Source organism: Strigops habroptila, chromosome 1 (assembly GCF_004027225.2).
Source record: "Strigops habroptila isolate Jane chromosome 1, bStrHab1.2.pri, whole genome shotgun sequence".
NCBI classification, from domain to species: Eukaryota; Metazoa; Chordata; class Aves; order Psittaciformes; family Psittacidae; genus Strigops; species Strigops habroptila.
In genome coordinates, this window is record NC_044277.2 from 120,032,713 (window position 1) to 120,055,451 (window position 22,739).

Below are 22,739 nucleotides of genomic sequence, written 5' to 3' on the forward strand. Positions count from 1 at the left end.
ATATTTTTTTTTAAACCTCTTTATATTAACTTGCTGGAGTAAACCTGAAACCCCAAAACCACTCTAAGAGGCTGGTTCCCCTCCACTTGACTGTCAATGTCCTGTGGGACATTTAGAACAGCACAGATCAGATCTCTGCAGATGTGAATACCATCCCTGACCCCCATCCTGCCGTATCTGGAGCCTTTGGTGTGGGAATCCACACTAATACTAAACTTGCGAATCCCAGGTTGTAAAACATTTTACAAGATCATGTTCCCACAGAAAACTCAGGGGAGAAAGAGCTCCTTATTTGGTTGTTATTCACTCTTCTGTTTTCCAAGTGTGTAGGCAAGCCAATAGGGGTGAAGAAATAATACTGTGAGACTGTGAAACCTCAGGAACTGTGAAGTGCAAAGATACACTACTGCCTTAAGAAATCCTTAAACCACAGATACGTGGGGCTGGAAGATTACAGGGAGAAATACTGTTGTTTCCTTCCTCTCTTTTTATTCTCTGGGCATCTATTATCATTGTCAGAGACAGGATGAGATAAAATGGACCTCTGATCTGACCAAGCATGGTTATTTTTGTTCAACTGTATTGTATAAGCAAAGGCTGGGCATTGCTCTAATACCAGTGTACGCTGATGCAGCTGAGTAGATTTTGGTCTGGTAACCTTGTTTTCTCATTCTCTATATTGCCATAACTTAACTTTCTATCACAATTTGTATGCATTGCTTGAACACATAGTCGCCACCATCATATCACTGGGTATGTCTTTTTCTTCTATATGATGCTGTGACTGTTCCAGGTAAGAATGGCATTTTAATGCATGGTTTCTTTCGACCCGTACTGTAATGTGCCAAGGTCATCTTTATTATAAACACTGTACAATGCTCCTAAAATAGTCTGTGTACATTTCTGCCCTCACAGGTTTTTCTGTAAAAAGATTGCTTTGCATAAGTCTGTAAAGCATCAGCATGCAACAATCTTTTACTTGTGAGATTGCCTTCCCCTTTGCTAGTCATCCTTTTGACACATAAATGGTTATTTAATTTTTTTAATAATTGTGCCGCACCATTTATTTCAGCCTGACCCATTTCACCAAATAATAGTCAACTTTTAGCCATCTGCAAAGGTGATTTATGAAATAATAGTTTGAACATTCTTTGAATTTTGCAATTTATTAATTAATTCAGAGTATTTTTATTTTTATTCATCTGGAAACTTTTATTTTATTTAGTTTTTGTGCTTTAACTACCAACTTAGTACATAACAGACACTTGTTCATTGTCAAGGAAGTATCTATGAACTCCAGGATTTCTAAATACATATTGGGCCGTTGGGCCTCAGAAACACCCCTGTGCCCACAGCTGACTCCTGGGATCCAGTGCCTAGAAGCCACTAACTCTTAGCATTACACTGGCACAGTAGGTAGGATCTTCCAAATTTGCAAGGGATTAATGAAAACCTCTAGAGAAATCAAATACCAAAAAGGCATACGGTATGAACTGACTGATACCTGTGTGGATGTGAACCAAATTTTGCCCTCACACTGCCCTACCTTATAAACTATAAGACAATCACCTTTCTTTTAGCTGTTGCTGCTTACAGATTCAAACTCCATGAAGAAAGTGAGCACTGTGTCTTAGGGCATAGCTCTGGTTTTAATACAACTGACGTGGTTTTTTTCTAATGTTTCACAATTAAAAACAAACCTCAAACACCTGTTGTTTTAGAAAAAAATAATGTAAAATGGGTTAGAATTGGGTTAATCAGTGATTCACTGAAATGTCCCATTGGCGAGAAGGCAATCTGCTGACCTCCTCTTGTGTTTAGATTTCTTTGCTTGCTCTTGTCATTTGTAACGGTACAACCTTTCCCTCCTTTGAGAGGGAAAGAGAGTATGTTACCAGGACTTACACCTTGGTGAACAGTCTGCTGAGTCACAACGCTGTCTCTTATTATAGCATCGCCTTCGAGACATTCGTTTTTTCATCTGCAGCAGTTTTCATGAATAAATTACTTACAAAAAAAAAAGAAGTGAATTTGTGAAAAGGTCTTTTTGTGCCCTGTAATTATCTCATAGAATTTAATCTGGGAAGGTACTGACTAAAATGCTTAATGCAATGAAGCATGAAATGTTTAACTTATGTTCATTTTAAAAACAATCTGTTTTCTGATACTTATAATAATGATGAGGTGTATTTTTAATATACCGTGTATTGCCCATGCTTGAAAATACTTCCTCTGACAGGACCATTATTCTACTTAAAACTAGCAGAATGAGTTTTTTTCATGTGTAAAAAATTAAATTGCTACTTTTTAGCTCCTATACCAAAAGAAAAAGCCCTAGAATTTATCACTTTTTAAACAATAGACCTCTGTCTGAATTGAAATTAAAAATAAACAAACCACCCCTGTGAATTTGTCATGTAAATTTTAATATGGCACTTTAAAGGCTGGATACATAACTTTCATATTACGAAAACTACCTACTTAGAAGATGCCTATTTGTATTACAATAAATGCTTAGCAAATTGAAGGTTGTACCATAATAGAGTAACAAGGTAGTTTCAGAAAACAGTAAATTAATTTTGATTTATCTTTGAGTGTGAGAATGCAAAATATAACTCTCATAATTAATAAATTTTTTAAAATGTAGATGGAATTACTGAAAACATATTCAGATGCTGTTAGGTTCTACCTTCAGACTGAATTTTCCTGTGTAACTGTTATGTGGCATCATCCTTCAGCATTTTTCTTGAAGACAATGACCTTATTGGTTCTTGTGGTGACAACCGATTTCTTTTTCCCTTCAGGAAAAGATCATCACATCTGCCTTTTTTGAGCTCTGTTATTCCAGGAGGTTTTGCATTGAACAAGGATCTACAGAAAGCTGTAACTAAATTATAGCTGCTATCATCTACATGCCATTTAACTAGCAATATCAGAAGGCAGTTGTTCGTAGAGTTTGGATTACCTGGGATTTAGTCCACCCAATTGACATTTTGATTTTTTTAGCTACTAAGTATGAAGACTGCAAGCTGAAGGTAGGATAACCCAAGCACAGTCAGTTTTCCCATGTGATACACACTACTTCTGTGTCTTGAAGACAGACATTCTTCAACATCATTCACATTTGATATCGTAGAGAAGATTTCACTGCCTCATTAGCATCTGCAATGATTAATCATTGACTTCTTTGAAAGTTGTGGACATTGGAAATTAATGTCCATCAAGCCTTAAACAAGAAAGCTTTATGGGACTACTGGTAAGCCATATTTTTAGAAACCCAACTTTCACTTCCATATGTACAATTCTGCTTGTTTAGTTACTACCACACACTTATTAATCATTAATCTGTGTTTATGCAAGTAATGCATAGACCACCCAATTGGGATGAAGAGGCAAGTGAAATGTTTTATAAGAAGCTGGGAGAAGTCTCACCATTGCTCACCCTTAATCTTTTAGCAGAATTCAACTCCCCAGATGTCTGCTGGAAATACAGTACAGTGGAGAAGAATCAGTGTAGGAGGTTCCTAGAGTGTGTGGAAGATAACTTCCTGACACAGCTGCTGAGTGAGCCAACTAGGGAAGGTGCCTTGCTGAACCTGTTGTTTGTGAACATAGAAGGACGTGTGGGTGATGGGATGGTTGTAGGTTGTGTTGGGCATCAAAATTATAAGAGTGATCATGAAATTATAAAAGTTTTTGATTCTTGGAGAAGTAAGGAGGGGGCTCAGCAGAACCGGACCTAAGACTTCCGGAGGGCAGACTTTGGCTTGTTTAGGAGACTGGTTGGCAGAATCCCTTGGGAGGCAGTCCTGAATGGCAAAGGAGTCTAGGAATGCTGGACATTCTTCAAGAAGGAAATCTTAAAGGCACAGGAGCACACCATCCCCATGTGCTGAAAGACCTTATTCCTCTCTACAGCCTACCTGAGAGGAGGTTGTAGGGAGGTGTCAAGTCTCTGCTCCCAAATAACAAGTGATAGAAGAAGAGAGAATGGCCTCAAGTTGCACAAGGGGAAGTTTAGATTGTATATTTGGAAAAATTTCTTCACCAAAAGGTTTATCAAGCGTTAGAACAGGCTTCCCAGGGAAGTCATTGAATCACCATTTTTGGAGGTATTTAAAAAACGTGTAGATGTGGTGCTTAGGGACATGATTTAGTGATGGACTTGGCAGTGCTGGGTAAATGGTTGGATTCATTGATCTTAAAGGTTTTTTCCAACCTAAACAATTCCATGATTCTATGATTCTATGAATGCACAACTAGCAGCATGCAAAGCTTGAATGCACCAGTAACCGTCTCTGTAAAGTTGTTCATGAACCAAGTAAATGGTGAAGCTCTAAATGAATCAAATGCACAAGCAAATTATTCAGCCTCACTTACAGTGAAAACTATATAAAAATTGGATTAGTCTTGTGAACAAATATTAGCAATTATGTTCGAACTCTAATAATGTAGTCCACAGAACTGTTGCATATATTCAGTGGCTGTTAGTAATTTAGTGCAGTGCACAATGACTTATTATCATCTGTCAAACTCAGTATAGTTGTTTATTCCATTATTGCCTCTTCCTCAGCATGTCATATTATGTGAGGTGAAGTGCAAGCACAGATTAAATAACACTCCTTGCTCTGAAGTTCCATCCATTTCTGTATTAACACAGCCACACAGGAGAAACTGCAAGGAAATGAAATCATGCTGAATGGCAATGATCTTGGCATACCAGCAACTTCATATAAAATTATTTTCCTATGCACTGTGACCAAGTTTAGATGAAAGACTGGGATGTACTCAGTGAGGTAGTTCCCTGGAAATTACAGAGAATTGCTATGGTGGCATGAGTGGTAACATAAATAAAACAGCAAAAGTCTTTTTTGGAAATGCAGGTGAGCACAGTGTTCTTTCTTTGGATGCAAAGTTTATTGATCTATAAAGGTAAGCATGAAACTTCAGTAGATATTGTGGCAAGAGAAGAAAAAGAGAAAGATTAAAGAAATATTAAAAAGGTTCACTTGGACTTTTTAGGTTGGATTCAGAAGAAGATTTAAGAGATATTCAGTAAACAGAACTCTTTGTACCCAGTAATTACGACACATACAATCCTTGTATCCTTATCCAGGCTGAGTCTTTCCTCAATTTACCCAGTAGGTAAAAGCTGAAGGAGTCAATATCTTTTTTTTTTTCTTTTGCCTAACCAGTATTCACCTCTTGTATAAAAATACAACTGAGAAACTTAAAATGATGTCACACCCAGAATATCTCATAGGCTAATGGCTAAGGCTTGTTCCAGCAATGGGATATGGAAGGGTGTAACTGATTTTCTGTATACGGTAGATACTTAAACACTGGAAAGATTCACAGCTGCTGAACTGCAGAGCCTGCTTTCGCTGCTGGCTTTATAAATACTGTTTAAATTGCCTTGTCAACTTAGCCCTTTACTTTATTAAAATGTCTAGTTGGGATCATGGTTTCTTCAATTCAAAATTATTTCCTTCCATTTAAATGTGTTGGTTGTGTTTTGTTTTCTTTAAATTGCTTTGCAGAAACCCTAAACTGAAATTATTTGCCTTATGTTTGTTTCCTTCACTGAACAGAACAATAAGCTCTTCTTAGAAGTCAACATCTGTATGTTTCTCATCCATATGAGACATAAACAAGGTAGCGATTATCTATGAGGGCATGAGGAAGGAGGATTAAACTTATGCCTGAACATGGAGGGGAAGCAGTGGGGGGAAACCAAAAGCTAAAGCTTGGCAAGAAAAAAATGACCTTAATATCAATGTTCCCAGAAAGCCTAAGTAAGGCAAACAGAAAACTAGAGGAAAGACCATTGGAGTAATGAGAATCTGGGTGAGATGAGAGTTTAATGGGTGGACAAGGAAGGCTGGGCTTAGTGATAATGTGTAGGGGGAGTGGTCAAATTTACCTTCAGCAATGTAGAAGGAACATGGAAAGTTTCAAGCTCCCAGTTTTGTGTGGGAAAGAGGAGTCTGTTTTCCCCTTCCTGTATTCATAGGTTGCCCTTTGCATGGTGCTTAGTTCAGGTGTACATAAAGACACCAGTGAGTGGAGATTTACAGAAGCTGCACTGACAGTTTCTGGCCCTGGTTGTTCCTTTTCTGTGAGGTTGTGAGTGGCTTTGGTTAGAGGCATGAGAGATGCTTGGATTTTCAAAGCTCTGCAGAGTAAACATACATAGCTGATAACAGCATTTGTAAATTAAAGATTACTTTAATCTTCAGTGACAGATTTATGAAATATTGCTTTAAATTCTGCTTTATGCTGCACAGCCAACTGAGTTTATTTTGGAGACAAAAGCGATTTAAAAGAACCCATAGATTACTTTGGCTACTGAAGAATTTAAATTATCCCTAACTAAATTTTGTTAGAGCGTGTTGAGCTATTTAGATAAAACATGCTTTTTGACATTTATTGCAGAATGATCCCTTCCCATAGACTGCTACTCACAAAAAGGGGACATGGGGTGAATCAATAAGGGGCTAGTAATCTTTTTGCTGACATAAATGATATTGGTAAAGGATGAAAAAAGTAGTCTGGGTTTTGGGGTTTTTTTAGTATGTTACAGTACTATGCAATCAGACAGCAATGCATTCAAATTCCAATGGTAAAAATACTGTAAACATGTAGAAATGTATCTTGATGTGGCAGATGCTGTTGCTAAATATATATTTACTAAATGCAGAAGAAATGCTTCAGAGATATAACCAAGAATCTCTTGCCTAAGTTAAATGCCTAGCAATGAATTTCACTCCAAATTCTTCACAAGTCAACAGTTTTGAACCCAGAGTTCAATAACAAAATACTATTTCCACTCCTAGCCTTTTGTGGAGATATGTTTTTCAGGGTAGAACTGAGTTTTACACACATAGACATCCTTATTATCTCCCAAGACTAACTGCATGAATTAATATGAGAAATTAAATATTATTAACAAACTAAAATATACCTGTGGCAGATACCAATAGTATGCACCACTATGCATGTGCCAGCAAATCTGTGAGTGCACGTATCCTGGAGATACACACTATTTCGCTTACAAGCTGGTGGGACCAGACCCCTGCAAACCAGCCCTCAAGTTTCACATCCAGGCTGCTGGTATTATGCATCAGCCACATCCCCCAGCCCTTGCTGTATGCACGGCTCTGCTCCCCAATTTATCCCACTCGCTCCAGAGCATCTGGAACAGCTTTCTGGAACAGATGCATACCATCAGTGTCCATCTGTATCTGTCCATGCATTTTGGCTGGAGACAATAGCTAACCTAGGTTTGCTGCTGTCTGGGCTGAAGAAAGAAGCCTAATGCAGTTAGCAAACTGTTGACAAGCTGTTAGCAAACAGTTCTCTTTTTTGTATTAAATTACATACTGTATTCTTTCTCCTGCTCCTCATTCTTTTAGGCTCAAAACAGAAAAAGAAAAAAACAATAACTCTGTAAAAATTATATAAATACATTCCCTTGAGATCATGCCTAATGCCTGTCTCTGCAAATTACCAGATGTGAGGGGAAGAAGTTACTGTCTACAAGCTCTACCTTATTTCTGTTTATGAAGATGAGGGGGGAAATAAAGATGGTTTTGAAGTGAGAATGGAGAAAAATTGTTTCCAAAGCACAGCTGGTTCTCCAAGATATCTGCAAATCCATACTGTCTCTTACCATGTTTAGAAAACATTGAACTGCCCAAACCACTAAGCTCAAGTTTTCAGGGTTCTTTTGTTTTCAAAGTACAGGTTGGGTGCATTACTTGCTCTCTAGTTAAAACACCATTTCCCTAGTTTCAGTCCAGATTTCCCTCTTAAAGAGTAAAGCAGCTAAAGACAACAGTGGTTCTCTCCTTTGTCACTTTACTTTTAGTTTGCCAGCTCTCATGCTTTTACCATGAGATTTTTGAGAGCTGATGTTCTTTTAGGCCTCTGCCATGAAGCTTCCTAGATTTGAGGGTGTCTGTTCTTCACAGTGATATATATAAGTACACACACTACCAGCTTTGCCGTCGAATACGTGCAGGTTCCATTATGTGCCTACTGCTCTTGGCAGTAGATAATAGCTCTCAAATAGCCTTGGAGGTCCATAACACCTGCATGTACAAGGCAGATGAGGAAGCCTGGATCTTGGACATATTATTTTTACTCAATCACTTTTTTGTTTCATTTTGTTGCTTTACTTCCTTTCCTTGGTTTTTTACTGAGCTATATGTTTTGTGCTTGGAGCTGGAAGGCACCACATGTAAGCAAAAGTTGCCTCCATTGCTTGTGTAACATGACATGGTCAGACTGAGCCTTGACCAGGGTGTGTATGTGACATTGTACTACGAATGGAAGATTATAATTGACTGTATTTACTATAAAGCATCATCTAGTAGTCTGCATGTTGCTAACGAAAGGTGCCAACAACTATCTAACACAGCACTTCAGGGGCTTTGCTTAAATTGAACAGTTTTCAGTAGGATATTCAGTCCTCTTTCAGTGCTTTTTATTCCCCTGTTAAATGTACTTCTTTATTCTGGAGCTTCTCTGTTTAATGTCATTCCTCTTCTGTGCAGGGAGAATCACATATAATGCGTCTGCTGTTGATTTTCCAGTTTCGCATAGCACATGCAAAAGCCACCTTAATACCATTAATATACATATTCATGGTTTTTACCTGACAGAATTGAAGGAAATAGACTAAAGAGTTGTTCGGTTACCTTTGAGATTTCTGCTTCGTCAGTTTATAAACATGTATTCTTTGTAACGACTGGTTGAGTATGTGTAGAAACTCAAATTGTGTACTGTGGAAAAAAAGCAATCTAAAGTCCTACGCAATTACAGGGTAAAAAAAATCTCCTGTGGTACTACTAATATTGCACACCACTTCTTCAGGCAGAAGGCTTCCTGATGTTGTTCGCTAATTTAAAGCAGGATGGCATCTCATAATTCAATAAAGCAGAACTATTTCTGCAACAGAACTGCTTCCATTTCATAAAAAAAAAAAAACCAAACTCAACCACCATGCATTACAGCTCTCATCTTTATTAGTACACTGCCTATTAAATCCTCAAAATACTCCTGCATACTGTGAACAACCACTTAATTTTAAAAGCTCATTACAAAAAGTAAATAAATCCATATCCACTGCATAATGATACTTTACCGTCAATTTGATTAAAGCAGAAATCTAATCTTCACAATCAAACAGTTGTTGAGCTGCCTAACACAGTGGCATCCTGTTCTTGGCAAGGGCTTTGGTCATCTTGGTAGTAAACATAATAGCATTAAGGCTCAGCATATGTGCCAAAGCAAAACTGTAGTAATACACAGTTGCTATTATGCTAAAATATTTTTTTAACTAACACTGAAATTATATAAGCCTTATAAACAATCATACCCTGTGTTCTTGGAATGCTATTTAGCATATTTTTGTCAAAGGAGTTGCACAAATGTTCTAATTATATTAAGGTTTGCAACAATCAGTCTTCAAAGAGTGTCTTGGGACTTGTTCATTTGCAGTAGGTGAGCTCAGGAGGCCCTTGGCACCTTCCCTTGGAGCATATGCGCAGCTTATCAAAGCAGTTATTCACATGTAATAGGTTTCCATGGGGGCACTGCTTTTCTAGCTACTATCAGCTGTAGCTCTGGACACAAAGGTCTCTAAAACATGTTCCATATTTTTTCCTTCCTAACAGTGTGCTCTTTGGGTCCCATCTTGCTGCTTCTATGAGTAAATTTAATATCAGCCTTTGGATTTCAGAATTTGAAGTAATAAACTTTCAGAGAGTTTACTGAACCAAAATCCTTCCTGAATTATCTCCCAGGTTGACTTCTCACTGATACTTTCATTTATTTCATAGGATTGAGCAGAATTTTCTGGGAACATGTGCCAAATATTGGTCTCATGTTGAATCTATTCCTGTGTTAATTCTAAGTGGTATTTCTCCACTGCAACCGAAACAGAATTTAGGCAAAAGTACTAAATCTTTCTTATCCCACTTCAGTGAAGAGTGAGGACATATTTTCTAAGTGATGCATCAGAATAAAGGGAGGATACCTGAATTCTATTCCTTCAGAGCTTTGGTAAAGAAAGAATTTTAAAACTGTCTACAGACGAAGACATAAATCTCTTGATCTTTAAAAACTGATAAAAACATCAGTGACATGGTATTTTAAACTGTGCCTCAAGTTAGTACAAACCTCTAGCAATAATAAAACAGAAATCAATAAATCTACAGGATCTATAATTACATTTCGGATTACAGCTGGTGAAGTAACTTGAGTTGGCCAACACAGTGCAAATATTTGTGTTGAATATCACAAATATTTTCAACAAAAAGTGGGATATATATTTCAAAAAATAATAAATGTAAAATATAATACATATTATTTAATTTTGACCATTCCCCAAAAAAACATTTTGTTTTGCTTTGGAAAAAATTAATCTAAAAAAGATACAAGGTCCCCAAAGAAATGAAATATCTTGTTCAGATCACAGTTACAGTTTAAGCATCACATCAAAAATCAATTTAAAGATAGGCTGCTGTTCCAATTCGCTACCTAATATTTTTCACTTTCCTGAAAGTGGACCAGTGTTGATTCCTCCTGCTTCATTCTTCCTCAGGCCCTTTTAGGATGAAGTTTGTGGGAACTTCTCCTGAAAACTGCATAAAAATGAGAAAGAATGTTAGGATTCAGCTCACTTCTTCAATCATCAAAAGTGTAATTATGTAACTTGTGTTGTTTGATGCTCACCTGTGGTTGCCAGGAGCTGCAATTTATCTTAGTGTGGGGTTTTTTGATGGTGAAGGGGAGGCTATGCATTTTTTTCTGAGATGAACAACTTGTGTAACTCGTGAGAAACTGCTGATACAGACTGCTTAACAAGTTTCAAGGAAGTGATTGCATATTTATGTGGAATAGAAGAACATTCACATTTGCATTAGGTAGGATATAAATAAATCTGAAGGGCTTGTCTTCCTTTAATTGTATAGCATTTTAACTTTATCAGTAGAATTTAAGTAATATAACCCTCAATTTAGAATGCATGAAAATCTTGATATAAAAAATACACAGTATCTATTCCACGGGAATAATCAAAGCCATAGCAGTCTTCTTCTCAACTATATACCTGTGCCCTTGCATATGATCAAATAGTTTATAATTCTCAAGTGTCTGAACAAACAAACTACTTGCTATGTCTGTAACTGATCACATGTATTTTTGTAGACCACCCAACTGCAGAACACAAAAGTATTACATTACTTCAGGTCATGATAGTGACAGAGTCACAGTCACAAAAAAAGTAGTATTTACCTACTGGCTGGGTCTTTTTATGAAGACCATAATATTAGTTGAAGGAGCTGTTACTTTATCATAAAGCATGTTCCTCCTGAGCTATGCAGCTGCCTCAGGAGTGGACTTGAGACTGTTCAACAGTTCAATGGTGAGGGACATCTGTATAGACCAAGAAGAGTTTTGAAGAGTCACAGCAGCTGTATTCAGCACCTGAACAACTGGCATCCTAGTCTTTACCACAGATTTCTTCTGATGCAAAACATGTCCTGCTTCACTACTATATACCCATTTATATGCCACCAGTTTCAGATGACGAACCATAGCAAGCATCTGTACGTCAAAAGTCAGACTTACGCTTTGTGCTTTCTTCTAAACAACATAAAAAGCCCACCGCCAACTACTTTCTGAAAAAAAAGCAGCAATGTTGAAAATGTAGTGTGTAAAAATGAGTTATGACAAAGAACGTGCTTTTGTAATTAGACAATTACGTGGCCTACAATGTTGATCTGTTTTTAATATATATTATTTCTATTATTAACTGTGGCTTGTAATTTTGAAGAGAGACAGGAAGCACTTGGGTGTAAACTTTTCTGGCTAAATTTGTCTGGTTATTCTTTGGAAACATTTTTTCAATGAATAAGTGCAGATTCATCCTCACTAAATTATTTTAGAAATATTTGTAGATTGCAAAATTATTCAATATGTCAGAACACAGAATTCCATTTAGAAACTCATTGCATATAAATCTTTTCTGATTTAGTGTCTTTTCTGTAGGATTTTTTTTAATTTGAGAAATTAAATTATTTATTGTACGAGGTAAGTCACAAGTTTGCTCAGCAACAATATATCATTGTGAATACTAGATATATTACAGCTGAAATCTCTGATACGTTTTTAGTTTTTTATTCCCTAACTGTGCAAGTTTTGTCTGCTATACATCTCTGGCAATTTACCTCTTGAAAATGAAAATGAAAGATAATGTGGCTCCTATACAGCTATCCTATAGCAGCTCTATAATGATATATCAAATACGATTTCAATCTATCATATATACTTGCTTTCTAAAGACCTTCAGCATCCATTATTTTCTCATGTACAATGAGAACTATTTTAAGAACTCCAAATTTAATTCATCCTCATTTGTGAAGGCATACAGTAATTGTTTTGCCTTCAGATGCTGTCTACAACTGTTATACAGTTCCTCTTCACACTGTTATTGTTCATGTGGGTTTTCTCAGTATAATTTATTTTACATTAAGGGAATAGCTACATGTTTCCAGATCTTGAACCTTAAGCTCTTTGAATTAATCTGACTAAAACCAAATAAACTGTGGTCGCATGAACTGTGAAGACAGTAGACCATGGGTTGAGGTTGCTCCAGGTATGGGAGGGGTGATGTGTAGGTGAAGGCAGTATTTGCATAGTGGTACTTAGAAAGAGTGTTTGTTCTTGGCTTAGGAGCACATCTAAAGGGATTCAATTCACTTCACTGTACTGTTGTACTTGTTCAATGCAAATGTAGCACCACTGAACAGTGAAAGCATCCAACTGGTATAAATCTATCAAAATTATTTAGGTTTTCATAGCCCTCTGCTTTCTGATTTTTTCCATTTATGTGCCACTGTAATATAACCTGGGCCAATCGATTTCGCTTATGTTTCAAAATCTCCATAAAACAACAAAATAACCAGGAGCAAAGAAGATAAGAGGGAAAAAAATGGAAGAGCAGAAAAAAAGTTTAAACTTTTCTCTTTGAAGTCTTAAATAAAAGAAGCAGCACAGGACAAGAACGTGTCCATTCACACTCTTAAGATATAGCTTTTGGAGGAGAGGAACAGCTCATCTTCATGATCTGACAGGCTTGTGCAGAAAGCCCAAATGAGTATTCGACTCTGCTTCAGCAACATATATTACAAGCAAGTAAACTAAACTATAATTGCTACTTTATAAGCAGTTTCAAAGCATTTTGATGGCAAACATAATCTTGAATCTTCTGATGGAGGTCAGAGTGAATGCCTGTGAGAACAATCAGACCTATATTCGTTACAGACAAAACATCCTTTATCATCTCTTTTGGTTGGTACCAAGCTCCAGAAGACTCAGTATAGGGAAAGATCATTTCAGGATAATATGTCTGAGAAGCTGGCAGTCATCTGACTCTGCATTTCACATGCTTTTGGAGAACTTAGGTTATCAGCCATCTTCATTTTCATGGATATGCAATTTAGAATAGTATCTGCAGTGTTTAGTAATCCAAATGTAAATTTGAAGCTGCTGCATTTTGAAACAATGCTGTTTCAGAGACGGTTGGCTATGTCATTGCACAGTTTGCTTGAAATAAATTAATACAACAATATGGCACAGTTGCAGACAATTATTTTTTATTACATTCTTAAATATGTACATAAAATTTTACAGTGCCTGTTGTACAACACCCACCATTTTCCTGATCACTTACTGAATGATTCTGAGTTACAGCACCTCCATCTTGTGGTAAACTTGAGAAACAGATCTTCCTAATGCTATCTGCCAAAAAGTACCTCTGAAAAAAATTATGATGGCATAGATCTATCCAGATTTGAACTTGGCTCCAAGTCCTTCAGGGAGTTCGTGGTTTCTCTCTGCCTCCATTTTGCACTTGTCAGCTGGGACAGTCTTCTCTGTCCATGCAGAAACCTTGTTTCTTACAGGCTGACAGCAGGAGGAACTTGTCTTCCCTTAAGGAGTCAGGGAGGTACTGTGCTTCCATGAAGTGAGAGCTAATGCTATCAATGAATAGCAGTATTTAGGCATTGAGAATTTTAAAGCTTTACAAATACCTGTCATGGAAGAAGCTTTCAATTATCATAATTCCATTGCAATTGTAAAGGTTTTTTTCTTGAAGCTAATACATCAAAGCAGAAGTTTTCCACTGTCACGGTTGAATGAATGCTCATGTGTGTATGTCTGTATTTTGGGTTTAAAGTTACATTTTATAATTTGGACAAATTTATCTGAGAAGAGAAATGTTTTTCAAGCCCCAGAAAAGATCCTTCACAACTGGTACTGTCCAAAACCTAGCCGGTGGCTGGTCACTGTCTGTGCCCTTGGTAGCCATGGACCACAGTTCAGACATCTACACTGGGTTATCAGTTGAAAGTCTAATTTCAAAGTGTATTACCTTTTCTTCTTTGTTTCCGTTGGTACTGTGAATGCAGAAAGTAAGGCATTTAGCAGACAAGTCAGCTAGATGCCAAACATGAAGGTCCTCCCACTTTCTACTCTGATATTGCAGCAGTGCTCTGTTTTACAGACAGCTCTAGATAATCAGAATCATCATACTCAGCTCCCTCACCCTCTCCTTGAGTCCAGTGTGCTGTAGTGCCATAACTGCCTTGGATTTACTCTGATATATTAAATTCTTGCTTATGCTGGGGTGCTCAGAAAACTGGGCACAGTACTCAAATACAGTCTCACAAGTGCAAAGTAGAAGAAATTAATCACATCCGTTGACCTGTTGCCTACAGTCTTGCTAAGAGAGAAGTATGCTGTTAGCCTTCATCACCCCAAGGACACACTGCTGACTCAATTCAGCTTTCTTCTCTAGGACCCCCAGGTCTTTTTCTGGAGAGCCTTTTGGTCTCCAGTCTGTGCGTGTTGCATGGGGTTACTGTGTACTGGCTGCAGGAGGTTGTTTTTGTTGCTGTTGAACCTATTGAGGTTCCTGCCAACTCATTTTTCCAGTCTGAAAAGCCACTCTGAATGGCAATTCTACACAGTATTTAAATAAGGAGTAGCACATCATCTGGATCAGAAATTATAACTGCTTCGTAATTATAGAACATACAAACTTCTGTGTGGAGATGTCCAATATCTTCTCTCTGACAGCGGTCAGCAGAAAAAAGTACAATAAACCAAGAAAACTTAAACTTGTTCTTGCTCTCCTATGAGCTCCTGATTAGCAAATAGGTAGTTTAGGGACTTCTTTATTTGGTATGTGCATTTCAACCTTTGTTTTCAATAGCAAGAAAGGAACTGAGTCTACTTCTATTTTTTTGCTAACGAACCTGTAGCAATTAATTTATAGGATGGATTATGCAAAGTAACTGTTTGTTTTAAGCTTGCTTTCTCATAATATTTTGTTGTACTTCTTGCATACTGAGATATTGGAAACAGTAATTTGCAGCTCAGCTCATGCACCATTTCTACTTCTCTAGTCCAAGTCTATTTCAGCTTTGCTTTTAGAGCAGAGTGTGTTGAAATGTTTTCTGTTTTGTTCTTCAATGCCTTCCTAGTTTCTAACATTTGGCTGGCATTTTTGACTGTTGCTGTGCAATGAGCTGGCATTTTTGGATAACCCTGTCCAGGAACTTTAACATTTCTTCTTTCGGTGGCAATAGGTAATTAACCAATATTGTGGATGTGTAGTTTGAGTTATTTTTCCCATACATGTTGTTTTGTGTTTATTGGCATTGAGTTTCTTTTGCCATTTTACTGCCCTGTCACTTGCAAGATGCTTCCATAACTCTCTGCAGTCAGTTTTACTTTAGACTACTCTTAGCAATTCTGTATGAGGAAGAGTGTGCCACAGCAAAGTCTTTACAGGCAAAAATTGATTTGACTGATACTCATTTCATTCAAAATCATAGGCTGAAAAGATTTTTATCCTTAAATGTAGCTTCCTACCCATAGCTGCATACCATGGTCCCCATGTACACAGCTCCTGTTTGAGTTTTGGGTTTGTGGGGTGATGGAACACAAATCACAGCATTTTAACTGGCATGTACTGTGTCTGTATTTCTGAAAGCTGAAAGCTTCTTACCTACCTGGATTCAGCATGTTTCCAGCAACTGCTTGGGGCTTTGGGATGCTCCTACGTCACCCACACACATACATGCTCTCTTACCATAGCAGCAACTTCCAAGGCTACACAGACTTGTTAGTCATCTAACGTACACCCATACATTACCATCATCTAATGTACCCCACAGCTGCTCCCACAGCCATGGGGGCTGGACAGAGAAGCTCCTGTCCACATTCCTTCCTGCAGTTCTTCTACATTACTGATGGCATAGCCCATTTATGCTACATCCTGGTCAACTGAACTGACTTGAAATCCAGTTTGTACTCCTGGAGTGGCTCTCAACAACCAGCTTCCATACTACTCTTTTCTTTAGCTCTGTGTGTAAACAAAAGGGTGCCATCATATGAATATGCTGCTTCATGCTGGATTGCATGCTAGCTGCAGAGCTACTTTCCTCTGAGAACTCCAGTCCTGCAAAATGTTATATATATGTATACATGTAAAATATTATGTATAAAAATGTTATATGTAAATGTACATACATGAACAATTATGCTCAAAAGAGTAGTTTGAAGCAAAGCAAAGGGGGAAATGTATGTGTGTGGAATTAGACAGTTCAAGAATTTCAAAAATAACAGCTTAGTTCTTCAATTCCTTGCAATTCAGCAAGACATATAGAATGATAGAAAGTAGAAACTACTGATTGTAGAAGTTAAGAGTGATACTGTAATACCTTGTATATTCTACCTGAAGCCTTTTTGCATTTATTAATTTAGATTAGCACTTGAATGAAGAAATGTAAACTGACAATATATCTTGCTGGTTTTATGCTGTGTAACCATTTCCAAATCATAATTTAAAAAGTTGCACACCTTTGCCTGCAACAAATGCTGAAAAGACTCTAATGACTGAATCTTGATCTCAACCCACCCTTTTTTGTTATCTACATCCAAAAAGGTTCAATCAATACTGGGGAAAAAAGAACCTAACCGAACTTTGATGATAAAATAGGAATTCATTTCCATGTTATCTAGAGGGTAGACCCCTCTTCTTTAAAGTCAATTTCCCTAAAATCAGTTTGTTGTATTAATAAATCCTTAGTGCATTTTGCATATCCTTCATAAAATGCTGACATGTTTTCAGGAGAATTGTATGCCTCATTCAAAAAAAATATTGACCATCTGCATAGGTTTAACAAAATATTTTATTCCCTTCCATTTTCACCTCAAGTTTAATGCCTCTTGCACTTTTAATAAAAAAAAAAAACAAAACCAAACCAAGCAACCAACAACATTACCATTTCAAATATTACTTAATCTAACACTCTGCATATGAAATATGTTTTCTCTTACAGAAGTTAGATTCTACCATGGGGCATTAAAACATAGCACACAGTTTCTTGTCTTGAATTAATTAATGCTTAAGCTCTGGGTTTGCATAAATTACATATAGAAACCATATACCACCAAAGTCTTGGGAGTCTTAAGTTTCTGGAATTTATATGGAGGTCAATGAATGTTCTAACATTTCTGTCTGCCTGAGAGAAGGATCAGGCCATCAGTCTGGAAAATTGTTATCTCTCACTGCACTTTATGTCATATTTCATGTTTTAACTCCAGGTTTACATATGTGTTTATATTATACTTTTCTCTCAAAATCTGAAGGTGAAAAGAGAAGTGCATTGGTGAGCATCGCAAGAGAAAAAGCAAAAATATTGTTTTCTCTCATTTACCTAAAAAGGCAATGTTTTTGGTATTATTCAGCAGTCTTTGGCTCACTTCCCCCTTATAATCGTATCTGTTTCTCATTGTTAAAGATTCCTCACCCAAGCTAGTCTATTATTTCTGGAATTTGTAGAAAGGTTAGTGAGTCTCTAGAGTTGTGAATACTTTTTCTAGCTGACATTTATTGATCTCATTACCTTCATGCTCATATTTCAAAAACTTTTTTTTACGTTTTGTTACCATTTCAAAGATGACAGAAATGCTGCAGTGCTCACTGTATTAGAACTGTATATAATTAAAATTTGTACTCTGTGTTTCATCAGAAATTCACTGTCAAAACCTCAGCGTGTGTTGTTTAAAAATTAGACTTATAATTAGAACACAAAATGACTGCAAAAATAGAGACTGAATTTATATTTAAAACAAACATCTATTTTATTTCTGCGCAGAAAAGTGACATTTTTGGCCATAAGTGAGTTGCTCGTATACCATACTTTGGATGAAATCAGATGAAATCTGCACCTGTGCAGATGCCAGCAAACCCATGAACCGCTTAAGTACATTTTAGGAGATAGGATGGAGGAGATGACAGGAGCTTTGTAATTCGTGTGCTAGTTTTTTATTTGAGAGTCAATTTTATCTTTTGATTTTATTGCTTATTTCCTTTCTCTATTATTAATTATCAATGAAATGTAGGTGATTACAACATTATTATCAATTTTATTCGAGGTAAAAGGAAATTTTGCAATGATCTGAATGGAATTTACAGAATGCTTGAAAGGTTTCAACAGATTAAGAAAAAAACCTAGGCCATAATACCTTCCAAAAACTCTTAGTACACTTCTGTTTTAGAGACAGCATGTAGGTGTCAGTCTTAAAAAGAACTCTTGTTTCATAGATGCCTAGTAATATGAAGGACTCCATGTTCAGTAAAGATCTGAATTCCAGAGGTTACCAGCTGACAAATTCTGCTGTCAGTTTGAAATTTCTCCTGTGCCTTTTGTATCTTTTTTTGTAAACTCTCTCTAAAGGTTGTCTGCCAAAGTCTTAACATGGACAGATGATGAAATGCTGGCAACAGGATACATACAGAACTAACAGGGTAGTCTTGTGGTAGTGCATTATAAACAGTTCCATGGAAAATGAAGTTCTGAGATAGCTTAGGTAGTACCGTGGTTTAATGGTTGTGAACATCTCAGACACAAGTTCTGCACTGCTTTGCTGAAGATTGCTAAGTCACCTCCCTGTCATTGAGTTTCCTAAAAAAAAGAAAAAAAAAAAAAATTGTCACTTTGCTGAAGTCGGGAAAAAGAGCACAAGAAATAACTTGGTATAGGTGTTGACATTTTAAGCATTTAAATATGTATTTCTATATTATTCCATTAATATATGGACAGCAGACACATTTATACATATATAAAATAATACAGATGTTTTGCATGTATATATTATATATATGTATATAAAAATGCATTTTATTGCTGGTACTTCAGCAGACTTTGCATTTGTTTATTTCTTCTCAAGCAACACAAAAAAATTGTTTTCTCCTTGTAATTTTTTATCTGGAGGGGCTTAGTGAGCTACCATACTAAGTGGCTGTAGTCATACAGAAACTATCTGCAGCTACTTGTCACTTCCTTCTTATGACCAGAATGCATAGAATTCCCAGGTCAGTCATCTTTATCCAACCTGTGTGACATCTCAGGCATTCCCTCTCAACCTTCTTTTTTCCCAAGCTGAATTCTCCTTTGCTTTGTAAAAAGGAAGGTGCATCCTTCTCATATATGCGCTGACAGTCTATAGGTACCTTATGGAAATGCTAGTGCAAGACAAAAAGGGCAATATTAACTTGCCGAGCTGAAATTGTCTATGAAAGTCCTTGTAGGTGTTGTGTGTATTAGCGCAAACCAAATGCAAGCATGTATGTTCCTTGAGGCAATAGAAGATAAACTACCATTGCAGATAATACCAAGAGAAAGGATAAGCCTTGCTCTGCCAAAGGAAAAATCTACATGATGGAAATTGCTTTCACTATTCCTTTGCAATGGGAACCCTCTCCTCTCCCTACGCTGCCTGTTCTTGGAGCACTGCTTGAAAGAAAAGAGTATGAATAGGAAAATGGATTGACAGCTGTGGTTATGTTGGTTATTGAAATTCATGTATCTTTGGCTGAAACACATGCCAACAGCCTCTCTGGCTATCTGTGGATATCATGGCTATCTATGGAGAGCTTAAGCAGTATTTTCCTTCCCTTTATATTCTTTTAAAGTAATTTCAAAATAGATGTTCTCCAGTTAATATTCAATTCTGGTTCCTAATAATAAAATGCAATAACTTTGCTCACCCTTTAGATATTAAGGCCACTAGCACATACAGTACTAACTCTAGGAGATCAGCTCGATGAACATCAGTGGGCAATGAAAAACTTGAATCATCTATCCTGTGGATGTCCAGCAAGTAATTAAAGTTTTGGGGGGATTTAGCAGTAAGAAAATGTAAGAAAACTACAAGACTTGAAATGCAAACCATATTCTTCCTTTAGAAAGAAATTGATATATTAAATATTTATGCAAACATAATAAATTGGCAAGTGTATGAAAACAGTGCTACACCTTCATCTCTTTCATATATCATCTTCTTGAAAAAAAGGATTTGCTACTAAAACAGAATTGGAGCTCTGCTATATAATTTTCATATCATTTGCCATTGATATTGCCTTTGTTCTTTCTATGTTCATTCTGATTTAGGCAGAGTATAGATAACAAGAAGAAAACAATGAATATGTTTTCTGAATAGCAAATTGAAGATATCTTTACATCTTTGGACACATACTCTCGAAATGCTGAGCTCTTCTTAATACAAGATTAAAGTCCTATTTGTGTTACCGACATACTAATTTAAATGAATGGCATGTCCAGCAACCTTCTGAAAATAATAGATTTCTTGCATTGGGGATCTTCATTAGATCTCCTTATTAGGGACTGTAGTGATAGGACAAGGGGTAATGGGTTCAAACTTAAACAGGGGAAGTTTAGGTTAGATATAAGGAAGAAGTTCTTTCCTGTGAGAGTGGTGAGGCACTGGAACAGGTTGCTCAAAGAAGTCGTAAATGCTCCATCCCTGGCAGTGTTCAAGGCCAGGTTGGACACAGCCTTGGGTGACATAGTTTAGTGTGTGGTGTTTCTACCCATGGCAGGGGGGTTGGAACTAGATGATCTTAAGGTCCTTTCCAACCCTAACTATTCTATGATTCTATGATTCTATATTTTTAACTGATTATGAAATCAGCAGTCTTCCCCAATATCACTTAGTAATACCTAGCATTCTCCTTTATGACTGTGGTTACACTATTGAGTAGTTCTCGCAATAACTTTGAAGGAAACATTACATTGTCTTTTTTCAGTGATAGAGAAAGTAAGGCTGAGAGGTTGCTGAATATCACGAGAGATATATCAAAGAAAATTTAGAGTAAGGATGAATTACTTGAATGAGATTCTTGTTCAACTGTATGACATTCTTAAAACCAGTGATGCATGAGCCTATGAGCAAAGTAGGCCATGATTTACCACTCTTCACTGATGTATACACATGCACTCCAGTTTGATAATCATGAAGACTGCTGTATTTGCTGGCTACACAATTAATTGCATGCTTTAGACTATAAAGCAATTATTCAGCACTTAGGCATTCCAAAAAACTCCATCCAAAGTAAAATGGTGTCATTGATTCTGCATGGACTAGAGAGTAGAATAACTTAGCCGTCAATATTTCAAGTGTATAAACCTTGACAGATCCAAGTTTTGGGTAATAGAAAGCTGCTTACATAAGTGATTCACAAGAGGAATTTAACTACTATTTAGATAAAAAGAGGCCACCTGGGATTAAAAATGTTAAGATAAGCAGTATTATGTTTACTTCAAATGGAATAAAGTAGGGAAGAACTAAAATATTCTACATTAGTTAATGAAATAAAAACATAAAATGAAAGCTTCTACTAATACTTTGGGAAAAATGCAATTGGTGTCTTTTAAGATTTAGGAAAACAAGAACTGAGGTTTGAAGTTGCTGTTTCACTGAAATTAAAACATAGAAGCTTTACTTATACCAGCTCACCTTGTCTTTTTATATTCAGCAGGAACTCTAAGTAAGAATAAAACTTTACTAAATATTCCCCAAAATATATGTTGCACTGAGAAAAACAAATCAAACATTCAGGATAAAACTTATTCATTCACATGATCTACAGAAATGTAGATGATTTCTAATATATGGTTCTAATTTACAAAGAATTAAGACTCCTGTAGGATATTAGTTAATGTCTTCAGGTAGGACAATAGGACATCTAATAGCATGTTCCAGGCTTCTGTAAGAATTTGTTACCATGCATGAACAGACTTAACAGTTGAAAGCCTCTAGGGAAACTCTGATTCTGCTGACCGCAAAACCTGTCACCAGTTTAAGTGGGGCAGGAGTTCGTTCACTTTTCATGTTAACCCTGAGGAATTAGCCATAGTTATGGGCCACTAGAATGGAAAGAAGTTAGAGGTTGGGTGCATAGGTTAGAGGAGGAATTGAGGGTGGAAGAAGTTTAAGCCCTTATAATCCAAAGATCTCCATATATCACCAAGACTTCATGTACAGCTTTAAAATCTCCTTTATGTCTGAAGATAACATATACTGTAAAGCTACACTAAGGCATTTCTGCTATATGTCAGGAACCTCACTGTGTGTTTTTATAACTGAATTTTCTTGCCAGGATGTTGATCTCACTCATTCAGTACTGTGAGGAAGACCGTTTGTAAAAATCAGCTTGTAAAAATCACATCAGTACTAGAGGATGTTCTTACTGTAGGGCTCACTTGGGTTCTTCTGCATTGGAAAACATCTCATGTTAAACTCACTTGAGAATAACCAGACTGTGAAGCAGTATTCAAGCTGTGTGTCTACAC